Raw genomic sequence first — 8637 nt, forward strand, 5'->3', positions numbered from 1 at the left:
TGGAAGCTATACGCCGGCTCCCTCGGCCAATAATGCGAGATGAGCGTGCAACCCCAGAGTCAGTCACGACTGGACCTAATGGTCAGGGGTCCCTTTACCTTTACCTTTTACATTGACTACTTTAGCCTACTGTTTTTCTGGAACCACTCTCCTCATCCCAAGGCAGAGCTGAACTTTTCCCATACAGAAATCCAGGGAAGCTTGGAGAGAAACAGAAGGGAGTTTTACCCACCTGCATGACTATGACCAGGCTCCTTGCTGCCCCAGAGATTGGTGGAGCCCACACAGCACACGCCTGGGGGCACCCTGGTTGTCATCACCCCGTCTAGCCAGCTTCCTCCCAGCTCCAGAAGGAGCTGTTTCCAAGACCAGTGGAAGGGAAGTTTCAGCTGGGAAAAGGAAGTTATGAGCACAGAAGAGTCCCAAGATCCAGACGCAGCAGACCAGAAGTCCACAATTGTCCTGTGGAGTGAAGGGCTTCCCACTCCTGATTTAAAAGGGCAGCTTATCACAAAACTGGGGAGGAAAGCGTGTCACAAATCGAAAGGGGTGCTGCTGTTGTAGGAATTGACTGTAAAGAGCATGGCAGCAGAAATCTAAGTCCGGTAAGGGAGCAAATATGAATGTTTGTTACTGGATATTTGAGCATTTGATTATGTTATGATAGCAGGCTTTGCAGGTTTTCTAACATAATGTCCTGCACAACCCCTGTTGCCTGTCAATCAACATCATTACAGTGTGCTGAGAATTTGGATGGGAGAGTATTAATGGGGCCAGAATGACCGCCTATGTGGTCCGTGGCAAAGTGGCAAGGTGCATTTCTTGTTAAGGAAACTACAGTCAATGTGTCTCCATGGGAACTAATTGCTATATGATCTTCCTAAACTCTTCTGAATAGGGCAACGATTCTCACACCTAACTAAGGATGGTGTCATTGAGGTGACTACGAACGGAAAGAAGGGAACAAACTCAGAGAAACTGAACTTGGGCTCTGTAAACTAACAGCATTTTGGGGGGCATTGGAATGGGCAGCCACCTAGTCTTAACCTGTATATTTGTAAATAAGCTCAGATATAACAAGACCTGGAGAAGCATCGCACCCCTCCAGGACAGAGAAGTGGGCTGAGCTAAACAGGGCTTCTAATGGGACCATCATATCCCATACACCTGGGGTGTCCAACAGGCCTATCACGATCTACCGGTTGATTACGGGTCATCCCTGGTCATAGAATCATAGAGTTGGAAGAGACCACAAGGGCCATCCAGTCCAACCCCCTGCCAAGCAGGAAACACCATCAAAGCATTCTTGACATATGGCTGTCAAGCCTCTGCTTAAAGACCTCCAAAGAAGGAGACTCCACCACACTCCTTGGTACCAAATTCCACTGCCGAACAGCTCTTACTGTCAGGAAGTTCTTCCTAATGTTTAGGTGGAATCTTCTTTCTTGTAGCTTGAATCCATTGCTCCATGTCCGCTTCTCTGGAGCAGCAGAAAACAACCTTTCTCCCTCCTCTATATGGCATCCTTTAATATATTTGAACATGGCTATCATATCACCCCTTAACCTTCTCTTCTCCAGGCTAAACATACCCAGCTCCCTAAGCCGTTCCTCATAAGGCATCATTTCCAGGCCTTTGACCATTTTGGTTGCCCTCCTCTGGACATGTTCCAGCTTGTCAGTATCCTTCTTGAACTGTGGTGCCCAGAACTGGACACAGTACTCCAGGTGAGGTCTGACCAGAGCAGAATACAGTGGTACTATTACTTCCCTAGATCTAGATGCTATACTCCTATTGATGCAACCCAGAATTGCATTGGCTTTTTAAGCTGCTGCATCACACTGTTGACTCCTGTCAAGTTTATGGACTACCAAGACTCCTAGATCCTTTTCACATGTACTGCTCTCAAGCCAGGTGTCTCCCATCCTGTATTTGTGGTTGATTGTGTTATCTTTACTGATCGGCCAAACACAAAATAATAAATAAGCAAGCTCAACAAGTTTGGATCTCCCTTTCCAAAAAGAGCACAACTTTGGGTCTTCCTCCCCCCAAGAAGCTCAAGAACTCTGATCAATGCTCCCCCAAAAAAGCTCAACAACTTTGGTCAATACAATGGGTAGATACACTGCCAGGTTTTTTTTTAGTGGGAGTAGATCACAGTCTCTTGGAAGTTGGACATCCCTGCTGTATACCATGTAGCATGGGGATTGCTTTTTTCTCCGAAGGGAGAAGATCAGAGTTCCATACATGGTTAACAACTTGCTTTGAAATAAAATGCAGTTGGGTTAAGAAAATGAAACGGGCGGGGGGGGGCTTGGCCTTGCTGGAGGTGACTGAGGACCGGCAGATGCTCCTCCAAATGTCCCCTAGAGCTGAGCATCTGGCTTCAACATAGAGTCCTCTTCCAATAAACAAGCAAATGTTCCCAAATCTGAAGCATATGTTCAAGCAGACCTCAGGCTACTTCAAATTAAGCTGCCCTGATGTAACAAATACTATATGTAGCTGGAAGCTTTGCTTGTTTGGTGACCGAAAGTCGGCAGACCATCCATGAGTCTTGCACATCCATCTACTCATTTTATCTTACATGTTTATGCCCTTAGCAGTGACACGGGAAATACTAAGTTATGTTAAAACGACAGTCAAGAAGAATCTGATGTGCCACGAGATGAACGCATCTTTCAGTAACAGTTACCTCTGAGCTCTTGTTCTGAGGTGTAGGGAGAACTTTTCAGCATGGTTAATAACAGGACGAATCGATTGTACTGTGATGGCTGCAGCACTGTATGTTCAAATATAGAACTAAGTCGGTTCCATAGAAAGAGGGGGCTGGCAGTGAGTGAATTAAAGGGGGCAGCCCCTTAACGGTTGTTTGAGAAGGTTAAGGGAGAGCATGGTTTGGCATAAATGGGGGGATTAGAGGGATGGGCTTCTAGGCTTCGTCGCCAGCAGGATGAATGTCAGACTAATACTGCCGAAGAATTGATGCTTTTGAATTATGGTGCTGGAGGAGACTCTTGAGAGTCCCATGGACTGGCAAGGAGATCAAACCTATCTATTCTGAAGGAAATCAGCCCTGAGTGCTCACAGGAAGGACAGATCGTGAAGCTGAGGCTCCAATACTTTGGCCACCTCATGAGAAGAGAAGAATCCTTGGAAAAGACCCTGATGTTGGGAAAGAAGGAGGGCACTAGGAGAAGGGGACGACAGAGGACGAGATGGTTGGACAGTGTTCTCAAAGCTACGAACATGAGTTTGACCAAACTGCGGGAGGCAGTGCAAGACAGGAGTGCCTGGCGTGCTATGGTCCATGGGGTCACGAAGAGTCGGACACGACTAAACGACTAAACAACAACAACAATACTGGGAGATCCAGGTTCAAAAAACTCTGCTTGGCCACAAGGCTCACTAGGTAACCTTGGCTCAGTCACTCTCTCCCAACCTGACCCACCTCAGAAGGTTGTTGTGTAGATAAAACAGGAGGTGAAGACACTAAGTAGGGTGCCCTGAGTTCCTTGGAGCAAAGGCAGGCATTTCTATCCCCAGAGAGGCTCCTTTGACCCCCCCCCCATGTTGATGTGTTCCAATCATCAGGCAAGTGCATTAAAAAAAATAATCCCCAAGCTTCTAGGCTGCAACCCACTTACCTGGAACTAAGTCCTATTGGACTTAACGGGACTTACAGTATTTTTGAGCCGATGTGTCTAGGGTTGCATGATTAACCTCTGCTTTTGAGAAGATTAATGTCTGCCACGGTTGTTTCTAGCACTTCCTTTTGCAAGCTGCTTTTATTGTGTGTGTCTTTATTAGCCGCTGCAGAACTGCATTAAATAAATAAAATAAATATGAGGGGGTGTGGAGAGAGTTGCCTATGAATAAAACCCCATGCCAACCTTCGTGCCAATGCTTTAGCCATTGGAAACTTGCCACTATCTCCAAAGTTCCAGGCAAGAAACCCTATTCTGAAAGCAATCCTGTGCCTTTCAGGCAGCCTTCTGTGGTTTGATTTCAGGCTCATTTTACTGGGAGAGAGAAAATACGGAGGGCCGTGGCAGAGGGAGAGAGAGAGAGAACATTTGAATGAGTTTGGTGACACGCACATCGGAGTCTTTCCAGCCACTGATTCAGTGCTCTAAATATCTGCCCAACCTTGTTAGCTCCCCTTTCCCTCTCTGCAGTATCCCTGATGCTCAGTAAAAACGACTGCCTTCAGTCGCTTGCCTTGACAACTGAGCCCTATAAGCCAGCTGCCAGCAAAACTCAAGTTGAATCAAGGGGCTGCTTGAATAATTTATATGATTGTTACTTTTTACAACTTCAACACATTTAGGTCTAAATACAAGACACAGGGAGCTGCTGCACCAACCGTCGAGTCTCCGCAAATAGGGCCCCCCGAAAGGAACCTACACATTTCTGGGAGGATATTATATCCACAAAGGGCAGCGATTCAATTACATTGGGGCTTGTTCTACAATACATGCTGGAGTGCCTTGCAGGTGGGAAATAATAGAAAAGTCTTGTCAGTACAGCATATTCTCTGCCTAAATCAAGGAGGTCATGTTCAAGCCTTCCTAGATTTGGAGATCTGGCTCGGCAGGGGGGGGGGGGAGCAGAGGCTGGCAAGGAATGAACTTCCAGCCCCTGCTGCTTGCCCTAGGCAATGCCCCTCCAGGCTCCACCCTTTACCAACCCAGTCCAGAGCCCTCCACTTCTTTTGCCTGGGATACGACTTTCTGCTGTAATGATTAATCGGGTCCTCCCTGCAAAAGAGGGCATGTGTTGCGGTGGGCCCCGGCAACTAGGTCTAGGTGTTGGGGCGGGGACAATTGGAGCAGCCACAACACCCTATTGGTGGTCCATCTGACGGGGTGCAATTGGGCTGAGGGCTTGCCAATCAAAGAGTCAGGTGGACCAGTATTTAAGTGCTGCACTCACCTTAGAGAATTGCATTGGAACACCCGCCCACCGCTCCCTAATTTTTAGGGCTTTCGCTTGACCTTGCTATGCCGTCGTGTGTCGTCCGCCGTTGTTGCAGGGGCACAGCAGGAATTTCCCCCACTTGGCTGATTGGCTGGTGCCATTTGGGTTTCGCCTGCCGTGTAGCAATTTGACCCAACTTGTAAGGTTGGCGGATAGGCTCTGGTTCATGCTGATAGGGGTGGAATGATCCCTTACCACCCTATCCACAGGTATTCCTCTTAAAGGAGTCCATTGGACTTCTGGTTGGTATTTCCCCCAAGCGGGGTGTGCCATCTCCAGAGTTCTGGGCACACATGGGGGAATCAGGCCTGGTGCTAGTCAGGACCCCGTCCCAGGTGTGAACCTGTTTGCTGACTCATAGTGCACCTTGAGTCAGTACTACCTAGGTAGCTTTTGGAACCAGAGCCTAGGCAACCACTCACTTGATTTGTAATCAATAAAGTTGTGGCCTAAATTCTGCCAAAAACCAAACCAAAAATATGAGTCATGTCTGAATTTATTTCTAGGCCTAAGTTAAAAGATCTCCACACGCAGTGATGATGATGTATTAAATGTCTATCTCAGCCTTCATCCGAGAATCCCAGTGCAGTTTACAATACACATAACTCCCCATTTGTAGTTGTTCAAGGCGCATGTGACCGTGCGCATTGCCGCGAACCCAGAAGTGGCACGTAAAAGGGTGAAAATGGCCCTAAAAGCATCAAAAATGGCATGAAAACAGCGCCTAGGAATCCCACAAGCCTTTGCAAGTGCAATCCCAGGAGCCCTTGCACCAACCTTCAAAGCCTGTGGAGAGTTTGAGTTTGAGCAAAGAGGATTGGAGGGAGTGATTGTGGTGGACTTTGGTGGATTTTTGGTTTTTTTAAAAAAGGGTTTATCAAGGGTTTCCACAGGTTTAGAGGGCATTTGCAGGCTTTTTCATCGGCATTCCCATTATATGCAATTTCACTTAAACACACAGTGTCTCAGAATCTATCGCCCACGTAAATTGAGTGTTGTCTGTATAAAAACACAAAATACGTAACACACTAACAAATAAAAAGAACAACCCAATCCCTCCCTCCCCCATTTAAAAGGTAATAGATCATTTAAATAACAATAACAATAATAATAATAATTAATTAATTAATTAATTAATTAATTAATGGAATGCTTCACTGTGTGTCACAGTGCCTCTTGGTTGCCTGGCTGAAAAGACATGTTTGCAGAAACCTCTGACTTATGCATGGCTGAAATCTAGTCAATTTGACAAATAATAAGAGGCGCATCTGTTGTTCCACCCACTTTTGCAACAGGCTCCACCCACCATCGGAATGTGGCCCCTGGGAAGTTTCCTGGGAAGCAATGTGGACCCCACTGCTGCTCTGCAAGCAAGGATTCCTGTTTGGAATTCAGCAGTTCACCATATTCAAAACTGGGCCAGAAAGAGGCCCATAACTCCCACAACTCTCTCTCTCTCTAACATTTAAAATTCTTTCTTAACATCCAAAATATAAGAAAAAATAGGAACGAGGGATGCTCTTTTATTAGAACAGCCCTTGTCAGTCCTCCTCTTCCTTTTTTTCCTGCTTCTTCTCCTCCCACCCCAAGCCAGCATTAACCCTGTTGGCGCACAGCTGCTGCCATCACAGCTCCCAAGAAAGCATCCAGCTGCCCCGCTGCTCCCTGCTGGAAACAAAAAGAAGAGCAAAATAAAATTTAAAAATCACAGATGCCCACACACACAGCAGGAATCCTGGATTTTTTAGCAGGCAGTGCTATGGGGGGGATGTGATCTGCAGACTAGGAGCCTCCCCACCCCCAGATCTACCTTGAGCAGGAGTCATAGCTGCCAAGTACCCCGTTTTCCCCGGGAAACCCCCGTTTTTACTTACCTTTTCCCGGTGGTCCCCCGTATCACTTCGTCTCCCGTTTTTCTCTGTTATTTTCTCCTGCCGGCGGCCATTTTTTTCTTTCCGATTTGCCCTTCTATGCGCTCCAAAAATGGCCACCGCCGGCTTCAAATTCGCATCTACGCATGTCCGGAAGTGCATAGATGTGACTTCCGGTGTCGTCGGCGGCCATTTTTGGTGCCCATAGATGGGCGGAGCGACACCAGAAGTTGCGTGACGCACTTCCTGACATGCGTACAAGCGACTTTCGAAGCCAGCGGCAGCCATTTTTGGTGCCCATAGAAGGGCAAAGCGACACCGGAAGTTACGTCGACGCAACATCCGGTGTCACACGGCTGCCGGTCCTGGATTCTGCAGTCCGGGACTTGGAAGGTAAGGCAGGAGTGGATCTCCAAGCAGGTCCTATTGGAGACGCAACAGATTCGTGAGGGTTCTGGTCTGTCTGAAAGGCTTTTCCCAGCCTCTAATGCATGGCAGCTCTCTGTGGTTATTTAGTAAGTGACGAAAATGCACACAATAATACCTGCTCATTGGCACTTGCTTGATATATCTGAAGGAGCATCTCCACCCCCATTGTTCTGCCAGGACACTGAGGTCCAGCTCCGAGGGCCTTCTGCCGGGTCCCTCACTGCGAGAAGCAAGGTTACAGGGAACCAGGCAGAGGGCCTTCTCGGTAGTGGCGCCCGCCCTGTGGAACGTGCTCCCATCAGATGACAAGGAAATAAACAACTATCTGACGTTTAGAAGACATCTGAAGGCAGCCCTGTTTCGGGAAGTTTTTAATGGTTGATGTTTTATCGTGCTTTTAATATTCTGTTGGGAACCACCTAGAGTGACTGGGCGGCAGAGGCGGAGCTAGCTGCTCTGGTACCCGGAGCAGTGCACATGCTGGGCACCTGGGGGCGGGGGCTATTCACCCATGGGGTTGGGACGAGCATCCCAGGGAGGATGACACCCGGGGCAAACCGCACCCCCCCTTCCTACGCCACTGCTGGGCGGAGTATAAATAATAAATTATTATAAATTATTATCATGTTGTAGGGTTGAGCCCCGCTACGGGCAGGGAGGGTGGGAATATGCCGGGACTTTACAGCATACAGAATGTCAAGCAGCCAGATCCCAAATATCCCCTAATCTGTTATTCTCAGCAACCTTACTTACCTACTAAAATAAAAAAAATCCTTCAGTAGCACCTTAAAGACCAACTAAGTTTTTATTTTGGTATGAGCTTTCGTGTGCATGCACACTTCTTCAGATACAGTGAAATGGAAGTTTCTAGGCACTTACCTACTGTCGCTTTGTGCTGAGTAAGAAATGAGAAGGGATGCTGAATGAGGGATGCTAACTTCCCATATTACAGTGGTACCTCTACTTACGAATAACTCTACTTACGAATGTTTCTACTTACGAATAGAGCTCCGTCCGCCATCTTGGATGTGGTTTAGATAGGATTTTTTCTACTCACGAATTTTTAGATAGGGTTGCTTCTACTTACGATTTTTTTCTCCCAATGCATTCCTATGGGATTCGACTTGCAAATTTTTTTGACTTACAAATGTGCGTTCGGAACACATTAAATTCGTAAGTAGAGGTACCACTGTACATCAAAATCCTGGCACTTGAGATATGCCATTCCACAGCTGCTGTCACACAGCAGGAAGAGGGAAGACTGTAACTTTCTGTAGTCCTTACGATAGATATGCATAGCCTGATTAGATGCAGGCAGGTCCATCTGAAGTCTTGCAATGGGCTAGAATACATTGGG

This window comes from Zootoca vivipara, chromosome 15 (assembly GCF_965207765.1).
Source record: "Zootoca vivipara chromosome 15, rZooViv2.hap1.1, whole genome shotgun sequence".
Taxonomy (NCBI): Eukaryota; Metazoa; Chordata; class Lepidosauria; order Squamata; family Lacertidae; genus Zootoca; species Zootoca vivipara.